This window comes from Gossypium arboreum, chromosome 12 (genome assembly GCF_025698485.1).
Source record: "Gossypium arboreum isolate Shixiya-1 chromosome 12, ASM2569848v2, whole genome shotgun sequence".
NCBI lineage: Eukaryota > Viridiplantae > Streptophyta > Magnoliopsida > Malvales > Malvaceae > Gossypium > Gossypium arboreum.
This window is the reverse complement of record NC_069081.1, coordinates 42576964-42598601: the sequence shown is the minus strand read 5'-3', so window position 1 is coordinate 42598601 and position 21638 is coordinate 42576964. Positions and strand designations below refer to the sequence as shown.

The window sequence follows — 21638 nt, the reverse complement described above, 5'->3', positions numbered from 1 at the left end:
TTTTAAAATTATGCAGATATCAAAATGTCTTCTCGAGTAAACAAGGATCACACTTCATCAAGGATCAACGAAATAGTAAAATTAATTATAAATTAAATAAAAAAATTTTGTATTAGTTTCTCGTTTTTCCTTGCTTAATGCTACTTTGCTCTACAAGTTTTAGTTGCATGATGCAATTCTCAATTTTGTTGTTATCTGCCCTTTTTAACCCCTTTTTGCATGAAATTGATATCTACATTTTAATAATATTTTTTTAATTTATGGAATTGAACTCGTATGTAAAATAAACTTTTGAGTTTGAATAAGTCTAGCTTTCAAGTTTGAATATGTCTTCTACTTTATATTATATGTAAAACTCTACGTATTATTATAATACCAAATCAATAAAAACATGTTTTTATATTTTATATTTACCCATATCACCTATGTTTTTAGAATATTATTGCTTTTTCTATTTGATGTACTTTTTGTAGTTATATGGTTGTCTTTTGTTTTAATGCTTAACTATGATTAGAACATAATAATGAAAGAGAATTAACGGTACTTAAGCTTCAAAGAGATTTGGAAATCACATTCATAATATGTATTTATGAAACATTCATAAAATATAATTTATGAAACATTCATAATGCTTAACTATGAGTAGGATGACAAATCTTCGTTCTATTATTATATTTGTTAAAATATTATTTGGTCTCTACGTGTTATTCAATATTATTTTTAAAATTCTTTTTATTTTTTCATTTTAATAATAATTTATTAATATTTTATTACTCATTTAATTTAACTTAAATAAAAATACTTAGAATGGCTAGGTTGGTATAATATAAACAATTAATTTATCATATTTTTATAAAAAATTACAATATAGGATGGGTACCAGGTTTTGAGGTCACGGTTTCATTCTCCCAAGTATGATTCGGATGAGCAGGTCATGCCATACTTATAGTTGGCGGGATTTGGGGACGTCGCATTGATCTATAGGTTTGACCTGAGGACTAACCTAATATCCACCTTGGTTGAGTGGTGGTCTGGAGACCCACACCTTCATTATGCCATGCAGGGAGTGCACTATCACATTGGAAGACATTGCTAAGCAACTTGGGTTACGAGTTGATGGTGTTGTGGTCACAGGCCGAAGCAAAGTGTTGGAACCTTCAGTAGTATGCCACAGATTGCTTGGACAGTCCCCTTCCGTCCTTGACATTAGCATGTTTGAAAGAAAATTTTAAGGAGTTAGCGATCACCGCCACTGAGCACGAGGTGATGTGCGTTGCTCGATCCTATATTATGCAGCTGATTGAGGGTACTTATACAGGAAAAAAGGTCTAATGGGGTCCATTTAAAGTACTTGCCTCTATTGGAGGATTTCCATCATGCTGGTACTTACAACTAGGGATCAGTAGTGTTGGTTATTTTGTACCGTGAGCTTTGTCAAGGAACAAAACACAGGGTAAGTAACATGGTCAACTGTGTGGGGCTACTATAGTCCTACGCACTGTACAGGATGCCATTTCTAGCAGCTATTAGGCACCAACCATATTCGTGGTCACTTGTAAATAGGTAAAAATAAAATTTTACTTAACATTTAACAATTTATAAGTGTGGATAATATTTTTCCAAGTTTAAACGTTATTGTGTTTGTTTCAATTTCAGATGGACCACGTGTCTGAGAATTGGTGTGAGCCAAACATTAATCATTTACCGCCAAATGATAGAGGCGTCTGCTAGAGAGAAAGTACTATATATTGATTGTATGTAAATAATGTCGATTTAACTTATCCACTTGCAGTATCTGATGTGACTTGACTCACTATGTTATATTGTGCAGTTCTATTGCATGTCATATTCTACACTGAACATTGCAACCCTTATTCCTTAATGGGTTCATGCCGAAGCCCATGTATGGTGCATTAATAGGCCAATGCTTAACTTCTCAACCATTGAGTGATATAACATTGATCAGGTTGTGCGATAGTTTGGGTGTAGAAAATTTGTGTTGGTCTATCCACAACAATTTGCTGATGTCCACAGCAAGACCATGTGGGGAAAAGATGGAGCACATTGGATTGTAGAGCACTAGCATTATATAACACTATGGAATGCCCGGTATGACAAGCAGCCTCAGATGCACTCCTGCATGTTTGACTTTAGTCCTTCGACTGAATACATGCAGTGGTTCATGACCCGAAGGCATTTTTATTTATATGGTGGATAATTTATTATAGTACCGGATCATGGCTACAGACGTGGAAGTCAACCTATGGTGGAGCTCGACTCAAATGATAAACATTTGGTGGAACCTGACCGGAAGGACCAACATATGGCGGAGCTCAACCCAAAGGACCAACGTCTGAACACACGCACTTCATCGGACCAGTGTGTTCAGGCTTTTTGTGAGGGGTCTAAAGCAGTTCATATCACCCGGAGATGGGCAATTCGAGTTCATATCACCCAAAGCAACCATCGATATCATTTAATTGTTAGGTGATAACATGTACTCTACCCTGGCTCAGGCCACGTTCGGTCCAGCTGTCGATCCTCTTGATGTGTACAGTACACCCTAATGTCCACCCCGTCAAAAGAGGCCCACAAACCTATAACACCCCTAACCTGTATTCGTCATCAGAATAGGGTTACGGAGCATTACCGGAGTTTACAATTCAAACAAATAGAAAAATTCAAACATTTCATAACATATGAATAAGCATATTAAAACCAAGTCAAGTTATACATATTGTCCCTTATACGAGCCTTCGAGGCCCTAAATATGCATTAGAAATAAGTCGGGACTAAATTAGAAACTTAGGAAATTTTTCAAAAAATAGTAAAAATTTTCAACATTGCAAGGGTCACCATATGACTCACATGGCCATGTGGCCAGGCCGTGTGACTCACACGGTCAAGAGTCAAGCCCATGTCTCAAGCCATGTGGGCATTCAAAATAAGACACAAGGCCGTATCCCAGCCCATGTCTGTACCAGTGTAACTCACTGACTTGGGTCACACGGCCAAGTCACATGCCCGTGTGCCCGGCCGCGTACACTTCAAAGTAACTCCACATACCCGTGTGCTAGGCCGTGTAACATCCTGACTTGCAACCCTTTGAAAGCTATAGGGGACACATTGCCGTGTTACCTAGCCACGTGTGACACATAGCTGAGACACGCACCCGTGTCTCTGCTCGTGTGGACAAAGATAGGCCATTTTACAAGCCATTTTTCTTACCAAATTTTTCATGTACCTATAACCAACTTTGCATATATATAACAAATCCATAATAAGGCATCCAAATCAATCATAAACAAGATATATACATATGGTCTAACTTTATACAACCAATATGCCCTTAAGACCTCAATGACAATATCAAAACATATACAAATGTGAACATGCATTGATAAATTGTTCAACAAAGGCTTGACCAAGTTTATATCATATTATGTCACTTGTTTTACCTTTCAAAAACATACCAAAAAGGTACCAATTATATCATACAAGAATTAGCCCCAAATAGTCACATAATTCATATATGTCTAGTGCAGCAAAACACCATATTCATCTACATCATATTGACACTTATCATTTACATATTTGAACTATAATACCATCATTCATAATAAAGCTATTCACATACATGTCAAACTAAACCATTAGCTTATCAAAATACCAAAACTCAATCAAGTCAAATGGCCATATTCACAACAAAAAAAATAGACCAACATAAGACGAAATAACTATACATGCCATTATAACCAAAATTTAACAATAAAAAATACCAAAAGAGCCAGTGGATAGTGTGATATAGCTTTGACAAGCTTCCTATAACATCCCAAATTAGGCCATAGTCAGAACAGTGGTTTCGAGACCACAAATTTGAAGTAGAAATAATTATTTTATGATTATTATAAGGTCTATGATATGTTTACATGCTTGTGTGAAAATTTCATGAAGAAATTTTATGTGAAAAGTGTCCAATTTGACTTCAGGGACTAAATTGAATAAATTGAAAAATATGAGTTCTAGAAGTTTTTAGTATGAAATTGAATTGGATTTTTAATTAGAGGGTCTTAAAGAGAAATTTGGCCAAGTTCTAAAATTTTGGACAAAAATGGGCTTGGATGGATAAATTTTCAAAGAAAGGCTAAAAGGGCATTTTGGTCATTTGGCCATTTAATGGACTAAAAGACAAAATAAAAACCAAATTTCTTGTCTATCTTCTACCTATGGCCAAATATTGCATGGGAGAAGACATGGTTAGGGTTTTCAAGCTTCCAAGCTCAAAAATCAAGGAAAACAAGATTTAGGCTTAGAACAAGGTTGAACAAGGTTAAGCACAAACTCGAAATAAATAGTCGTACTCAAAACCGAGGTAAGTTCATATGTCAATGACAATGCAATGATATTATTGTTCATACTTGAATTTAAATTGATGTGTTAGTATTGTGTGATGGATATTTATTTAGTTGACATGAAAATTTTATATTGTAACAAATGCCTAAATATAATTATATGCAATACCATGTTTATTTCATGGACTAATGTCTAAATAAACATGGAAATGTGTTGAATTGGATGTACATTGCATGATCAGCTATGCATAATGAGATACTTGATGAAAAGAAAAAAATCCCGGTTGAATAAAAAGGGAAATCCAATGGATAAACCATGGCTTACATGACTTGAGATCCTGCATGTTTTGCAGAAAAGGATTTAGTCTGAACGGGTAATTCGTTGATCTCAAATATGGAAAGGATCTAGCCCGGACGGGTGTTCCTTGAGTGATCGAGCCTCCTGAAGAATATGTGTGCATTAAGGATTTAGCTTGGACGGGTAATCTAATTAGGGTCTGAATTTAGCCTCGACTGGTAATTCAGATCCGAGCTCATTAAGAGTGTTTGTCGCTACAAGGGATTTAGCCTAGACTGGTAATTCCGACATCACTCCATGAGTTTATAGTACGGGGGATTTAGCCTGGACTGGTAATCCCACCGTAAGATGTGAGATTCGCGGGAGTGCGTACTTGAGATGATCACTTGCATGACTTGACGGTAAATGGATTATCCATCGAGATTTTTGAGAAATTCAACGGGTATTATAAAGAATAATGCGATGAAAGTCTCGAGATGGACGAGGTGATAAAGGTAAAGTTAATTGATATGCTATGGATATGTATAGGTACGTACATTATACTCATAAGTGATGCCTTATTGAAATGTGATAAATGATGAGTAAGCGAATTCATGCATATGTATGTGTATACATGATGAACAAGTGAAAAGATTTGAAACATGAACCATCCTTATGCTTATGATTATGAATTGTGTTGCAATATCATGTTAACTTACATTGTGTAAGAATATGGGATTTATGAAATAATGAGTCCATGATCAATGTGACAATGAATTTATGATAGCTATTGTGATTTTGCACCGAAACAGTGTTGAATAGTAGCAGTAGCCCGAATTTGAAAAATCACCATAAATGGTGGAAGTCGAATTAGAGACTGAATAATATATGAAATTAAATTTTAATGAGTCTAGTTTCACATAAAGGAAACAGTGTAAAAAAAGAATTTTGTACTACGAGATATTTGAATTCTTGTGAGACAGAATCGGAGTGATTCCAAACTCCCCTCTCTTAATTTTGGAAAATCACTAGAAATTTTAAAAAAATAATTATGAGTTAGGAATCATATGAATGAAATCCTTAATGAGTTTACTTTAAGGAGAAAGAGATGAGAACATTATCCAAGTCTCGTACTATGAGATAAATAAATTTTAGTAAAGAAAGGTCGAAGTTGTCGAATAGCAAAATAGGGGAAACTTTGAATAATAAACTGTACTTATTTGCTAGACCAAAAATTCTGAGAATTTTATTGTAAGAATATAAATGAGTCTAGTTGTAGGGAAAATTAACGGATCTTAATCTAGAGTCCTGTAGCTCAAGATATAAATAATTTATCGACTATGACTCGAGTAGATAGCTTGACCAGAATATGAATAAAAGTATAATTATAGTTGTTTTACCTAAGGAAACATGTTGTTATAATGCTTATTATTTTCAATGGACTTACTAAGCATAAAGCTTACTCCCCCTTCCATTTCTTCTAGTATCCTCAGGTCAGCTCGGGGTTGGAGATCGTTGGAGGCAACCTCACACTATCAAGCTACCATCTTTGGAGTATTGTTGAAACTTAATTTCTTCAAGTGAGTGGCATGTATAGGGACTTAATTATTGATATGTGTTTTTATGTTTTGGCCAAGATGTTGGCTTATATTAATTCATTGTATATAGCCATGAGATGTGGCTTATAATGATTTTGGCTTGTAAGCCTATCTGTACATGGTATGTGTTAATGTCTTGTGATGTGGTTATGTGTTTATGCTTATTCACTATGTATGAGAAGTATATGCCACATGTACATGATGAATGCCCCAGGACCATTCGAGATGGTCGTGGCCATGGAGTGAATGTGTGGCATGGTAGTAAGATGATAATGATTGAACATGGACAATTGTTGAATGTGTAGAGATTAAGTGTTGGGTAATAAACACATGTATGACAACGTGCAAATTATTTAATTGAATTTCACCAAAGGTTGATTAAACATTAAATTGATGTTATAATTTGTGCCTATGGTGTGTAAAAGTATGGGCGAAAAATAAGGTCAACATAAGGCTTGGAAAATAGCCTAACTGTTAGCTACACGGGCAGAGACAAGGCCATGTGTCTCAACCGTGTAGAGGACACGACCGAGTATACGGGTGTGTGGCCTGGCCGTGTGGTATAAATTATTTTACTAATGTCATAAACAGAGAGTTACACGAGCTGAGGATACGGGCATGTTCCAAGCCACACGAGCGTGTGTGACCACACGGCCACACCCACACGGGCGTGTGACTCTTCAAAGCAAGAAAACTTATTAATTTTCCCAAAGTTTATCCATGGTGCGATTTTTTCCCGAACCACCCACAATGCAGATAAAAAGACAATGATATTTGAAATATTTTACATATAAAAATAATAATGATATTTGAAATAATTATTTGATTTTATAATATTAGAAATCACCTTACCTACAATATATGTGGAGAAAATAAATATTTGACATATAAATATTATATATAAAGAAAAATATATGAAAATAATTAGTGATGTTTTTAAAAATAAAATATATTTGACATAATGATAAATATCAATTTTATTAAAAATATATTTTTATTATATAATTTGTAATAATTTTTATTTTATAAATAAAAGATTTATTAATTAAAAAGATGAATTAAAAATAAAAAATTTGAAAACAATATATTATTAATTAAAAATATAAATTAAAAAAACTTTAAACAACATAAAATAAAAAAATAAGATCCTATATTTATCCATTTGACCAAAACTGCGTCCTACAAAGTTTACTCATTCCCCTAAATATAAGAGAAACTAGTTCATTTCCCTAATTTTTCTTTAAAATGGGCCTTTTCATCAAATTTGGCCATTTCCTTCAGGTGCTTCTTTAATCGCATTAGCAATTGCAAGTGTGCCTTTGTCAAAGTGAATAAGAAGTTTACAGGACTTCTCCATTTCTAGCTAATTTTCTGGTAATATAAATGAAAATAAAAAAATTCAATTAATCAACCAAAATAAAGTAGAACATGAGGATTCTCTAAGCTGGGGTCAAATAAAGATATTTTGGGGCAAAACATTCATCTATGAAATGACAATTTTAAAATTGTGCTTACGAATCATTCAAAATGTCTTAAATTAGGTAGCTTTGAAAGAGAACCATTTTGAACAATGAGGAACGATTACTTCAAAATTCTCAAGGTTGTTAGAAAATTGAATTGATTAATCAACTCTATGATCATCCCGAAGTGAATGTTAATGGAAATGTTATATCATTACTAGAAAATTTGAAAAACAATTACTAAAGAATTTGCAGATAGATCTTTTATAAACAATAACAGTCACTAATTAATGTGCATTTTAGGGGAAAATCACACACGAAAAGCTTTACAACAAACTTACTTTTTAATCGCTTGTTCATGCTAAACGGACTATCAATCCAAGGCATTCCTACTTCACATAAAAGCATCGTATCTACAACTCTAGGCAAATCCACCTTATGCTGGAATCGAAGTAGATCTAAATAAAGAATATTGGTTATCTCGGCTTAATTATTAACAAAGAACCATTGTTGCTGATCCGATGGGGTGAATTGCTCCAGTTCCAGTGTTAGGGGAAAGCTATCGGCGGCGATGAACGGCTAAGATTTGCTGCAGAAGGGAAATAAGATGAAAAGAAGGAGAAGAAGAAAGGGAAAAGAGAAAAAAAACGATTTAATATTAAAAAACAAAGGAAATAAGTTTTTGTATTTAAAAAAGAGAGGGGAAGAAGATTTCCTTTGCCCCATTTACCTGCTTCTATATGTGCTCCATGGATTTTAGGTGCAAATTCATATATTTTTATATAAAATTTTGTATCTAGTTTTAACCTCGTTCCTTCTTCCTTATTTGTCTCAAACTTTTTTTTTATTGTTTAACAGAAGTTAAAAGTAGACTCAAAATTTTATTTAAAAATAAATGAGTTTACACGTGGCCCAATAAAATCTATGGGCACCATAGAAGCAGGTCAATGGTAGAAGAAATTTGTTGGAGAGGAGAAAGCCCAGTACTATTCATATTCATGTACAATAAATGGTTAAGTGATGTTTTTGTAATAAATATTAATGACAGTATTATAAGTTTTAAAAATTAATGGCAAAAATGAAATTTTAACTAAAATTCAGTCACATTTAGTGTAATTTATCCTTTGAAAATTATTAAGTGATAAAAAAAGTGATGTGTATATTTTTGATTTGGCGTTGCTAGAATTGACTACTAAAAAAAGTCAAATGATTCGTCATTTAGCTAGAACGAAGACCCAATGAAGTACTTCACTGAGCTTACTATATCATAAGCATGCCCGAAGGAGTCGAAAATGGCTACAAAAACTAGCGCAGATTATTGATCCAAGGATGAGCCCATCAGCATTTGATTTCAAGGAAATTGAGAAAGTTTTGAATGTGGCTCTTACATCTACTTCCTCCTTTCCCACTGACAGACCTTACATGAGGAAGGTAATTGAATTGCTAAAGGACCAAAGGTATGTGCGATTTGTAGAGTTGTTAATTGGCTGCGTCTCTTGCCTAGCTCTGAAAATTGATCCCAAAAAAGGAGAGGATTTAAAAAAAATACAAGGCCAAAAAATATCTTATGTAATGTTTTTTTTTTTTTTTAATTCGGCCTGAATATATCATATTATAAAAATATTAATTATATATATATATATATATATAAAATATAATAATATATTTATACTTAACCAATCACTAACTCAAAAAAAAATTAAACTCAATTCTTCAAAATCCAAACAAGCCTATCCAACTTAAGTAAATAACCTTACCCAACATTTAAAATAATCTTTACTCAAAGGGGCAACTGTCTGATTTTTTAAGTTAATTTTTTTATTGATTCGATTCTGAATTTTTGAACTTCATCCATGTTAACAGTGTTTATTGTTGGTTGTGTTTTGGAACTTCATCCATGTTAACTGAGGGATGATCTAGTGCTTTAGCTACATCAGTCAAATGGCAGAACCATACGTTTACATTATCTAATCAACGCATTTTTTTTTAAAATTTTGTTTTAATATAAAAATTAAGTTAATATGGATGGTTCGGACTAAGTCCGTGCCTAAATTTATATTTTTATATTTAAATTAAGTTTGAATAAAATTTTAAATTTATTTTATAATTAAATTTAAACTTAAAAATTACTATAAATATCAATATAAACTCAACTCAAACGTGATTCCGCTCACTCAAAATCTACCATTTATGTTTTTTACACGACATTTTGTGGCTCAAGCAATTGTGGCAAAGTAGTTTGCGAATATGGCGACTTTTTGTTTGCATTTAAATTATTATTTAATCTATTTGATTCATATAGTTTTATTAAAAAATCATTTAATAACCCTTTTTTTTCCAAATTTCAGCAATTTATTTTCCTCCTTTTTTATTTACAGGAAAATTCATCGGCAGTGGTAAATTATCATTTCTTAACAAATCTAAAAATTTGATAACATAACCAAATTTAAAAAGACAGAAAGAAAAAGAAAAAAATAAACCCATCAAACTATATTAAAAAGTGCTTAAAAAACAAAAAGAAAATTGAGATATGTCAGCTTAGCTAATTTCTTTCGATTTAATCAGAGTTTTGGTTAATGCTTCTTTAATTGAAATTGGGTCCAAAAAGAGATCAATTTCAAGTTGCACAAATAGAAATCTGCTATTCATATATTTAATGGAGATGGCAGGTATCTTTTTTTTTTTTTTTGGATCAGATCATGAATGCTTGGCTTACAAGCTAAGAGTGTAAATTATCAACCACATGACAACAACATTTGATCCGTCGATGTAAATGGCCTTACTTTTCAGTTTTTTAATTGAAAATACAACATGAGAGCTTTTCTAAACTTTTGATTTTATACTCCTGTACCCTTTTTTTCTTTTGGCTAGAAATTGAGTAGATGGATGGTTTGAGTTACGTTTATATAAAGATTTGGTCTCTATTTAAGTATTTAAAGTTTTAACTATGTTTTTTTACATAAATTACTACAATTTTTTTTTTAAATTTAACCAATTATTTTAAAGTAAACTATAAAAATAGTCATTTTTTTTGCCTAAGATTATATTTTAGTCACTTATGTTTGAAATATTAAGTTTTAGCCACTTATGTTATCGTTTTGTTACGAAGTGGTTACTTTACCATTAAATTATATTACCTCCCTAACAACAGTACTGTTTAAATGCCAACTTGGACGTCCAGTTGCTTGAACAAAAATTGGTTTTTTATTAAATAAATTTAATTTGGATTGCCACATAGAATATCCAAATTGGCATTTAAAACTTATTTGGACTATCACGTAGGACCATCATTAGGGAGGTAACGGAACTTAACGGTAGAATAATCACTTCATAACAAAATAATAACGTAAATGAATAAAATGTAACATTTCAAATATAAGTAATTAAAATGTAATCTAAAGTAAATAAAAGTGACTATTTTTATAATTTACCCATGATTTCTAACATTTTCTAATTAAAATAAAAAAATAAACTTAATATTAAATAAAAGTAAAATAACATATTTAGCATTATATTTATAGATTATCTCTCTCTTTCTCGTTTTCATCGTCTTCTTTAATATTTAAACTCAATCACCGTACCAACCACAGCCTTTTACATTTAGTTTAAAATCCTCCCACCATTTTGATAGCTTATCTCTTCGCTTCAACTTAAGTTTTGCCCCGAAATAAATTGTTGTTTTCTATTGAGGCTAATTATAAGAGAAGTGACAAGAGCAGCATCAACTACACTTGTCACTGTACAAGTTTCATAATTTAACTTAGCATGTTTGAACATAATATTGTGGTTATTTGTTTTTATTTTTTTTAAAATTTTGTACAGCTAATCTCGTTGTTATAATTAGAGAAGAAATTAGATCGAGAAAGATTACATTTTAAATATTTTAATGAGATTTACTTACTTTATATATAGAGATATGCAATTCAAGAAGATGTGGGTTGAATTCATGAAGACTTGGCCTGATCTTTTATATCTTTATATTAAGGGTAATTGGTTTAATGAGATTTAAGCAAACCAAGATGGATTAATGGTTACTTTTTGAAGATGAATTCGTGCTCTAACTATGGAAGTTTTATTCAATCTTGAAATAGATAATTATTGAGGTTGTTGGAAAAAATACGGTTTAAAAATAGTTTTTTGTGACATCGAAAAATTAAAATTTTAAAAATCAGGCTGATTTGTGATATTTATAACAATAAATTTTTCCCAAAAAGTGCATGTGATTTGTACGAGATGGATACTTGACATTCCTAGCTTTCAGCTGAATGACCTTCTTTGCTATTCTCGTACCATAAATCGCTTCTAATGTGGGTTCGAACAATCACAAATCAAACACAGAACTAGAAATAATTTTATTACTTTTAGTAGGAAAGAAAATTTCTCTGTATAGAAACCGATAAAATTGTTATTACCAGACAATAGAATTTATACTTAGAAAATAAATTCTCACTATTTTCAAGCAGAATAATAATATCTCAATGTTGCATATTTTAGTCCTACCAGTGTCATCTATTTATAGGGAGAGATAAAAGAATTCTAGTTGAATTAGTAAAATACAAAAATTACTTTTACTATAGAAAAAACTAGTCTCCCAGTCCAACTAGGAGAGATGGGCGACACACCTTAGTTAAATATACTAGGGTTGTCACCCCTAATATATATAGTGAGGGGTTTTGAGTCTCGCCTATATTAGACCCTAGTTAAATATACTAGGGTTGTCACCCCTAATATATGTAGTGAGGGGTTTTGAGTCTCGCCTATATTAGATCCAATTATATGTGTTTCCTAAATTTTTATTCCAGCACTTTATAATTGAATCCAACCTAGTACATATTTTCTATTTCCCAAAATAAATATTATTTATTAAATTAATTTTCTAATTAAATAATTTTCACAACCCAATTCCAATTCCATTAAAGTCATGACAACTTTAATGTAATAGAATATATGAGAAAATATATTTAATTTTCATATTCAACGTATTTATGATGATCAATTAATTTAAATTCATTTTCAGACTTCAATTATTTAATTAAATAAATATTTGAAAAACTTAAACTAATTCTCAGGTTATTTACATACTTAGTGAGAAACCATATTCATTTCTGAGTGTATCTCATTTCTCTAACTTTATCATTTGTATCTATTTTTGTTCATTTGATTCTATATGCAATTCATTTCTAGTTTCAACGAGCTAGTGCAGTATTGGATTGGACATATATAATTAGGGCTCAAATGATTTATACTTAAGTTCCAACTTTTTGCCTATTAATTCTAAACTCATTTAGTCACGAAGTTATTCCACTATAGTATTGTGACTGAGCGCTCCCCAATTGCATACCATTATGAAAGTTACTCGATCAATGACCTTGTAATAAGTGTGTTACTCTCATAGGGTATCATTAATCTCTTTGGGATAAATTCATTCTTCCAATATGATCCTATTTTATCTCATGGTAAACATTACATCTTCCTTCATGAAAAGTCAATCATTATCAAAATAGTAATTAACTCATTTGTTACAAAGGAAAAAAACTCGTGGCCACGTTTACTTTTAATCTATCATGTAATGCCAATGAGAGGATATCATTTACTCATTTCTTATGTTATGAATTCTATTATTATGAATGATGCTACATACTACAGAAGTCGTATACCCAATGCACCAGCTTTTTGTTTCTTATCTATTTGAGCTCAGTCTTTTACTCACACCAAAATATATAAGTCATGCATACATAATCCATCATCCACGATGGATTAAGGTACGCCACACCATGAATTTCAAAAGTGAAGAAATACATAAATGGATTCAAGATATATTCTACTTGAGTTTTTTCCGATGTACAATCAGTCTAGTCAGTCACATCTATGTCTATATATTCTAGGAGCCAGCTACTCTGGTGCTCAAGACAAACCATCTCCTCAATTGGACTTAATAGATGTCATATTAGTCTTTCAACCGATTTTCTCATTTCCGAATAGACTAAGGACATGGTTAAGTTCATCTACTAATATAAGTTCTCTTTCTGTATTATGATCCGTCCAAGTAATACAACTTAGTATTAGTTAAATGTTAGATAACTAGTGAGCCAATATTTGATTTCATTTTACTTTGCGTGCAAAAACTATTGAGGATGATATACAAGATATATGAATGTAATTAACGGATATTATTATTAAACCAATTTGTTTGAAAAATACAAGTGTACATAGACGAAAATACTACACTTAAGACACCAGATCCAATAGTCTTCCACTTGCCCTAATGAAGTAAATGAGTTATATTTTGCATACCCATGCTCTTTGTATGTTGCTCAAAACTCTTAGCTAGTAGATTCTTGGAAAACAAGTCCGTAGGGTTCATCTTCAGATGCAATCTTTTACTATAACCACTATTTTGACGATTACCACGGTCTCCATTATGATAATTTCTATCAAAGTATTTTGTCCTCATGTTGTTTCTTTGGTGTTTAGCTATATCTGTATTGTTATAGTGTTATAATTTTTACCATACCTCATATTCAACTTCTATAATGAAGTTAACAGTACAAACTTGCTTGACACTTATTCATATTATGGACCCGTTGCCTAGGGCAAAGGCACAACTCGATGTCGATTTTCTCAAATTGCGACACGTTTGGAAATTTAAATTAGTATAGTTGATAAGAGTAAGATCTCTTTCATAATACACAAACATATAATCTCTCGTTCTCCGTAAATACTTGAGTATATGTTTAACTGCCTATCAGTATCTTAGACTAAGATTCGCCTAATATCAACTCATCAACCCTAGTACAAAACAAACATCTGGATGTCTGCACAACATAGCATACATAAGACTTCCTACTGTAGAAGCATAAAGAACCTTTCTCATGTTTTTTCATTCTTCCACTGTCATAGGACAGTCCTTCGAAGAAAGATGAAATATCAATATTAAAGGTTGAGTTCCTTGTTAGAGTCAGCTATTGCATAATGTTTCAATATCTTGTTTATGTATGAATCTTTTTATAATGCTATCACTTTGTTCTTTTGATCCCTTAGGATTTTAAGACCTACAAAAAATTTAGTTTCTCCTAAGTCCTTCTACTAAACTGTTGAGTTAACCACAATTTAACCGATGACAATGTCACTACATCAATTACAATGAGTAAAATGTCATCAACATATTAAATGAGAAAGATCACATTTCCATCCCCAGTATGTTTATGAACAAAAGGTTCATCTACACTTTGCTCAAAATCAAATGTTTTGATTGCATGATCAAAACATTGATTCCATGAGCGAGATGCTTGTTTCAAGTCCATATATAGAGTTAAGTAGTTTTCAAGCCTTATGCTCATTTCCTTTATCTATATATACGGTGGGTTACATCATATACATGCTTTCTTTAAGATATTTGTTCAAGAATATTGTCTTGACATCCATTTCTCAGATCTCTTAATCAAGAGTCGCCATAATGGATAACAATATGCAGATTGACTTGAGCATGGAAACTAGAGAGAAAGTTTGTTCGTAATTGATACTTTATTTCTAAGTATAACCTTTTGCTAACAGTTTGGCATTGTAAGTTTCCATTTTTCCATCCTCATTTCTTTTCTTCTTGTAGATCCCCTTACACATTATAGGTAAAATTACAATATTCCTAAAGCTATTTAAAATATGAAGACGGTATTTAACAAAATCATCACCTACAACATACCAATACTTTTTATATAAGAAAGCTTGTATACCATTGAGTCTAGGTTATGATGATCTAGTACATTTTCTTTAAAGCTATAAGTACCTCATCCTTTGTGAAATCAACAATAATCTAAGCATTTAAGTCTTCAATGATTCATTGTTGCACTTTATCAAATATTTGTCCACCATTATTCAATACATGTGATGAAAATAACTCATCAAAATAATTAATTGAAATAGTTGCCATAAACAAGTTAGCCTCATGTCATACCCCGTATCTATCTCCAAACCTTTTATTCAATTATTTTTCCTCATTTAAGAGGTCTATTGATGAAAAAGGTCGTATTTTGGTTTTCCTATTTCAACCAATTAGACCTAGCTATTTACAGGTAATAATTTTTTTTTATACATTAGGCTCTTGTTTGAGATCATGAGCTAGGGCAAATTTTGAGTTTGTTGGTGCATGTTGACCACCGGTGTACATGCATCGGAATATGAAAAGTATATGAATTAAAGTGTGCTGCATACTGGAAGTGTATATGTCAAATTGTAAATACATGTGTTACAACGGAATACCAAAAGTATTCCAAAGATAAAACCTGAAGTAGATTGTCCGAAATAGAACAAAGAACAAAAATAGCATACGAGAGAAAGTCTATCGAATTACTAAAAAAACAAATTAGTACGGTGATCCAAAACAGATAATTTTCTAAAAATTACTAGAAAGCAATAAAACCTCAAAACTTTCAATTAACAACAAAAAAATATAGGCATTAGTTTTCATGTTTAGCAATGAAACTACACCCAAGGTACTTAATTGATAATTTCCTCACTCAACAAATTTTACCTCTCGGTCTCAACTTAATCAAATAAAGAATTTAATTGAATTATCCTTTTAGTCTCACCCAATTAAGTTGAACTAAATGAATTATTACTCGATAGATTCTCCCTTTAGTCTCACCTATCTAAATTTTCACTTAAAGTTGCTAATTCTAAGTTTTACAGTTTATTCAGTTAGTCTAAATTATTCAATTGAATATTTAAGCATGAATTCACATGCTAGCAAATCTAATTAACTAATCAACCAAAGAATTTAGAACATACCCATAACACAATTAAACAAAAAAAGAAATTTCATGCAATTAAAATAAAGTAAAAGGGTGAAATTGAAAAGGTTGATAAATGTTTAGGAATATGTAGAAAATTCTTGATTCCAAAAGGTAGAAATACTTCAATCCAAAGAAATTCTTGAAATCTCAACGATGAATTTTCTAATTTAAATAAAGAATACAAAGAAATTTTAAAGTTCAAAAGTGGAGAAAAACTAACTTAGAAAATGCAAATAAGTCCACGTACTATCTTATACTAAACTATCACCCAAAACTAAAATTCACTTCTAAAAACTATCTAATTCTCCCCAATGGTTGATTATAAGTTGGTATTTATAGAGGTAAAAAATATTAAACCCTCAATTACACATTTGTATTTATCATTAATTCCAAACATGCAAGCTTGAGAAAAACTTCTTCATGTTGCCCTTCCTCACTTTCATCTGACTTGGCTGCCACAAACGTGATGTTGTGACATTGAGAATGTAATGTGATGTCGCAACGTTGCTGCTTAGAGGGTTCTAGGTCGTGACACCACAGGTATGGTGTCGCGACATTGAGAATCAAAATGCTCAATGTTGTGACATTGACATCTCGAAGTGTCAACGTCGAGGTTGCTCCCTTTCTTCTTTCTTCTTCCTTAATTAAGTCCCTGAAAGTCTTTTAGCCACCATTAAACTCAAATAGACATGTAATTGAGTTTTTTATTCATAAAAACACAATAAACTAAAAATTATACTTAAAGTAAATTTTAATCTAAGTATGAAAAAATAATAAAAAGACTTAAATATTTGTTTAAAAATAAGCTCTTTTAAGTGTGAAAAAAGTTCAATTTGTCATATCAAAATATTACAATCACATGCCTCTCTAGTTCACACCATCAACTCTTTAGAGACATAAGATTCGATTCCAATTCTTTTTATGTTACAACTCCAATCCAACAAGTGATAATCTCGTGTGTAAAATTTTATCCACAATTGACATAGAATAAGATATTTGACACAAGTTCTGAATCACAACCCTGCACTTCTTTTCCCAAGCACAACTAGCTTCAACACAGAATATCCTTGCCCCATTATTTTGTAGATGCTAATGTAGGATATTCATCACAATGTTAAGAAAAAGAGGGTAGTGATATGAAGCGAGAGAAATCAAATGCTCAAGTTTATAATTTGAGAATATTACCCACCACTTTGAATTTGCAACCCCCTCTCAATCTTTTCTCAAATATTAGGTTGGTTTCTAACTTTTCTTTCAAAACCATTTTAAAAACTAATAAATATCAATATAAAAGTATTTTTTAAATATTTTATTCAATATTTTAAATAAATTCAAACCACTCTTTGGAAAACACACATTTGTAATCCCTCTACCAAAAAATCCTTCTCTTAAAATAAACCACGTTTCATTTTTAAAAATTATTATTTTAATAATTGAAGAAATTACACTCAATCAAATATATTTAAGAAAATTTTAAATAATTAATGCTTTGATTGAAATTGTGATGTTTTGGAATTAAATCTCGTTATGAGTATAAAAAAATTATAAAATTACTAAAATTAAAAAATATAAAATTATTGACATTATTAAAAATATTTTTATTTATTAAAATTAAATAATTATTAACGTGACATACATGTGAACTGCCATGTGAATGTCACATCAATAAAATTAATAAAAGTTAATTATTCGATCTATTTTGAGATAATTTAATAAATAATACAAGTTAAAATGATTAAAAAAGCAAAGAATTAAATAGAGAACTAAATAACAATATTTTTTTACAAAAATTGAGTGCCAAATCAGTGATTACGCCAAAAACATCAATACTCTAAAACCACAGTGCTAAAAACAATACGACGTCATATAACAGAGAACTCTGAAATTGTACCGTTATGAAAAAATCCCTTTAAAAATAAAACCGAGTCACAACTAATTTTTGGGTGGTTAACCCATTTTGGCATTTTCGACCTCCTTCTCCACCTATATAAAACCCACTCCAGAATCAAATTTCGCATCCTATCATACAGGAAATAAAAAAAAAAATTAAAAAAAGGCGTCTTAATACACGCTTCTCTCTTTTTAAAAATTTCGAGTTGAATTTTTTCCTTTTTCTCAGAGAAAATGAGAGAGTGCATATCGATCCACATCGGCCAGGCTGGTATTCAGGTCGGCAATGCCTGCTGGGAACTCTATTGCCTTGAGCACGGCATTCAGGTAAGTTTTCTATTTCTGCGCTTGCTTCTTCGTTTTTCGCTGATTTTTCAATTCTTTTATGTGTAGATCGACAGTTTTGAAATTGAGTCTGTACATTTTGTTAATTTCATGCTTATGTGAGATAAATTCGCTATTGTTTTAGAATTTGGTATTGAATTTCATTTGCTAATTATGTTTAGATTGATATAGGGAAATAAATAGTTGGCATCGGATTTCTTGATTTGTGTTATACTGATATTATTATCAACTGAATGCAGAGTATGAGTCATTAACATAAGATTTTGGATTCATTCACTTATTTGATCTCAATCTCATTTTTATCAGATAAAATCTTTCCTCCCAACAAATTGCATGCTTAATAACGGTCCGATTATGTATGTTGTTCTCTTTTGGCAAATATGCATGTTATTTTTTTAGTTCCGTTGGATTGTTTTACTAATTTTTCTTTTGAGATACTCTACGAGATCACATTCTTTTATTTATCAATTTTTTTTAGATAGTTTAACATTATTTTTTAAAAGTATTTTTAGGTAAAAACCATTTTTAAGCAAAAGCTAAAACTTTTAGCTAAAGTGGTTTCGCAAAATATTTCTTATCCCTAAATTACTTTTAAAAAGTTCAAAAACATCTTATTTAATAATGCTTTTATCTTAAAACTTTTTCTTAGAAGCAGCTAAACTGGCCTAATCACCTTTCCTGATATTTCTAAAATTTCAGTTGGTTTTATGTAGCCCGATGGCAAGATGCCCAGTGATACAACCGTTGGTGGAGGTGATGATGCTTTCAACACCTTCTTTAGTGAAACTGGTTCCGGAAAGCACGTTCCTCGTGCAGTTTTTGTAGATCTCGATCCCACTGTCATTGATGAGGTTAGGACGGGAACATACCGCCAACTCTTCCACCCTGAACAGCTCATTAGCGGCAAGGAAGACGCAGCTAATAACTTTGCTCGTGGCCATTATACCAGTAATAATTCTTGTCATCCTCAGAATTGTGTTATACTTACTGCTCGAAATGCTGATTGCTTTAACTAGCTTTGCTTCTTCTTTTTTTCCTCAGTTGGGAAAGAGATTGTCGATCTCTGCTTGGATCGCATCCTCAAGCTGGCTGATAACTGCACTGGTTTACAAGGGTTCCTTGTTTTTAATGCTGTGGGTGGAGGAACTGGTTCAGGACTTGGTTCCCTTCTGTTGGAACGCCTCTCTGTGGACTATGGCAAGAAGTCCAAGCTTGGGTTCACTGTGTATCCCTCACCACAGGTTTCAACCTCTGTTGTTGAGCCCTACAACAGTGTCCTCTCCACCCATTCCCTTCTGGAACACACAGATGTTGCCGTGTTACTTGATAGCGAAGCCATTATGATATTTGCAGGCGCTCTCTTGACATTGAGCGCCCCACTTACACCAACCTTAACCGTCTGGTTTCTCAGGTATATTTCATTGTCTTATCTATTAAATATCTACTTTTAGCAGGGAATGCAAACTAATTGTCTTATGACTGATAATTTATTAGGTGATATCGTCACTGACTGCCACCTTGAGGTTTGATGGTGCCTTGAATGTGGATGTCACTGAATTTCAGACCAACCTTGTCCCATATCCCAGGATTCACTTCATGCTTTCTTCTTATGCTCCTTTCATCTCAGCTGAGAAGGCCTACCATGAGCAGCTATCCGTTGCAGAGATCACTAGCAGTGCATTTGAGCCCTCATCCATGATGGCGAAATGCGATCCTCGCCATGGCAAGTACATGGCTTGCTGCTTAATATATAGAGGTGACGTGGTGCCTAAGGATGTCAATGCTGCAGTGGCCACCATCAAAACCAAGCGCACCATCCAATTTGTTGACTGGTGCCCAACTGGATTCAAGTGTGGCATTAACTATCAGCCACCGACCGTTGTTCCGGGTGGTGATCTTGCTAAGGTGCAGAGAGCTGTGTGCATGATATCCAACTCAACTCGTGTTGCGGAAGTGTTTTCTCGTATCGACCACAAGTTTGACCTCATGTATGCAAAGAGAGCATTTGTGCACTGGTATGTTGGTGAGGGTATGGAGGAAGGAGAGTTCTCCGAAGCCCGTGAGGACCTAGCTGCATTGGCGAAGGATTATGAAGAGGTTGGTGCTGACTCTGGCGAAGGTGAAGATGGTGACGAGGGAGATGAATACTAAGAACTGAATGTGTGTTGCCGTTCTCGAGTAATGACATGTGTAACTACCATGCTTTCATAATCTTTGGGCTCGGTTTCTAGCAAGCTTATGTATAATTTGCTACTTTGCTTTCTACTGAAGTAACCTTTCCCAATGATTTGCTTGTGGCTTTTTGTTCAGATATATGCTTCTTCTTATGGATTATTAACTTACTTTTCCAATTCCCTTTCTTTTTCCCTATTTCTTGTTGTTTTTTTTTAAATTTTAAAATAATGATTGAAAGATACAAGTAATATATAAATATTACACTAGTTCTTTTTTTTTTTTTACGCCTACACAGATTTATTGTGTATTGATTTAAATATAGGAATAAATATTAAAATTACATAAATTTTGATATAATTTATAATGTTATACACTAATTTTGTATTTTTTAAGTGTGTTTTGTGTTTAGTTTTTATAATTTAAGTGAAAATAATTTAAATTTATTTGTTTATTTTTTTAACCTAATACAATGTCATGTTAATAATTTACACATGATTCAATGAAAAATTAGCTACATAGATAACGGTGATAAGTGATAAAAGTAACATATTTTAATCATGTTCTTAATGCATTTTTGGATGATTATTTATGCGGTGAATTTTGTTCTTCTAATCCTTTATATTCATATTTCTATACTTAAGAGAGCATTTGGGAGCAAAAGGAGTGAAAAACGAGCGAAAATCGGACAAATAGAGCAGATTTCAAGAGCCACACAGGCTAGCACACGGCCATGTGCCAGACTGTGCCGATTT

At 32.1% G+C, this 21638-nt stretch overlaps 1 long non-coding RNA gene and 1 pseudogene across 1 annotated transcript; one reads left to right on the top strand and one right to left on the bottom strand.

Annotated features, from left to right (window-relative positions):
- Window positions 1-7924: 7924 nt before the first annotated feature.
- LOC128285666 (uncharacterized) lies at window positions 7925-8545 on the bottom strand. The gene is made up of 2 exons (XR_008276184.1): window positions 8418-8545; window positions 7925-8276 (listed from the first exon to the last, which is right to left on the bottom strand). It is a non-coding gene; the product is annotated as an uncharacterized LOC128285666 (long non-coding RNA).
- Window positions 8546-18423: 9878 nt separating this feature from the next.
- Window positions 18424-20995, top strand: LOC108461741 (tubulin alpha-3 chain-like; annotated as a pseudogene).
- The last annotated feature ends 643 nt before the right edge of the window (window positions 20996-21638 follow it).